Below are 1940 nucleotides of genomic sequence, written 5' to 3' on the forward strand. Positions count from 1 at the left end.
TTTATATTAAATATATATTAAAATTAGCACAAATAGACAATTCTACCTTTGAATATATAATTCATTAAAGAAATATTCCTTCACATTATTTTTATGTATAAGTTCATATATTGCTAATATTCAAAGCTACTTTTCACTTCAGAATTTTTCTATCTTAAGTTTAGGGGGACAGGGATAACAGGGCTGATTGAGTAGAAAAAAGGCTAATGATGCAAACATTGATTTCTTTTGTCATCCAGAGGCTTTAATTAATATTTTATAAGTAAGTTACAGTTTTTATTTTCAAACTTTTCTATTGGCTTTTGGCAAAACATCCCTTAATTTGATTGCAGTTCATTCAAATAGTTTGTATCCCAAGTAAAAATTAAGAAAGAAAATAAGCTACACAGTTGAGATTAAATCTGAGGCAATTCATTGAGGCAGCTCTATTATAAAACATTACTTGATAATTATTTTTGTAAACTAGCAAGTAGGGTTAATTTATTCTTGGTTTTCTTGCTTGGATATAATTTTTAAAGTCTTAGTGTTTTAAAGACATTTACTTTGTTGTGAAGCAACAGTTTTCCATCCCATACCTTTTGTTTGTTTTAAACAAAAGCTTAAATTTATGTCTGGGAGTATGTAACACACAAGAGCCTATTTTATCAATAAAGATGCGTGATTAAAATTTGGTAAAGTTTCCAATTTAACTTGAAAACAGTGTTCACATTTATTCTAATTTATTTTTAGTAGCTTTTGTCTCCTTACCACAAAACTAGTATTCACAGTAGTAAATCTGTATTTCTTAGTAATTGGCCAGTAACCTTTTATTGCTGATCCTGCAAACCATTTTTATAAACTATATATTATTTTATATACAGAAATACAATCCAAAAAAGTTATATATAGCCTCACAGATAAAATGCATTCTGTTCAGATTCATGTATTCCTTAATATCAAGGTGAACCCAAAACTTTTAATTTCTAAATTCCTTCAATGACTGATAAATGAAGATCACAGATCTGTAACTTAATTTTTGGTGATCACTACCTTTTTTGACTGTCAGAGTAAAACAAGAGTAAATACATTTTTTAGTGAAATTTTCATGAATTATTCCAAATTGTAACGTGAGGGAACATTTTCTTCCTACCTCATTGGCTCCTCCTCTTCAAACACCTTTGCTCTTTTCTTTCTCACTTCTGAACATCAGAGAACCACAGGGCTCCATTCCTTATTCCTGCTGTCTATCTGTACTTTCTTGGTGATCTTACCCAGTCTCATGAGTTTAAATGTCACTTGTATCCTGCATGGCTCCAAAATTTCTACCTCCAGTGCAGGCCTCTCTCATTAACGCCAAACTCATTCAGCTGTTTTCTCAGTATCTCCATTGAAATATTGAAGAGACATCTCAAACTGTGCAAAGCTGACCTCCCAGTCTTATTGCCAAAACTTTTCCATACTCCCTCCCTCCATCTCAGTTGACCACAACTCCATCTTTCCAGTTGCTAAAGATGAGAAAGGAAGCATTTCACTTCCATTTTGGTTTAGCTGCTCCTGCTATCCTCTAGACCTTAGCTTAAATATCATGGCCTGAAGGCATTCTTCCCCAGCATGCCAGATTCTACCCACCCCCTATTATAAATTTTCACTACTTACTGTGCCTCTTTTGTGTAACTATTTCATTGTCTCATTACCGTTTAAGCCCTAAGAGCAGGAACCATGCCTGTATTATTTGCCACCTTCCTAGAATCCAAGGCAATTACAGAACAAAGGAGCTCAACAAAAAATACTAATAGAGTAAATAAATGTGGAATCCAAGTCAAAGACTATGTTACTTTTTCATCAGTTTGCTTTTGAGACCTCCATCTGCTGACATGGCATGACTCAAGTTGAAGAGAAACAGCTGCAAACATCCATTAATAATTGGAACATGGAATGTATGAAATATGAATCTAGGAAAA

The sequence above is a fragment of the Orycteropus afer genome, unplaced genomic scaffold (assembly GCF_000298275.1).
Source record: "Orycteropus afer afer isolate SDZICR_OR568_19922 unplaced genomic scaffold, OryAfe1.0 scaffold00254, whole genome shotgun sequence".
Classification (NCBI taxonomy): Eukaryota; Metazoa; Chordata; class Mammalia; order Tubulidentata; family Orycteropodidae; genus Orycteropus; species Orycteropus afer.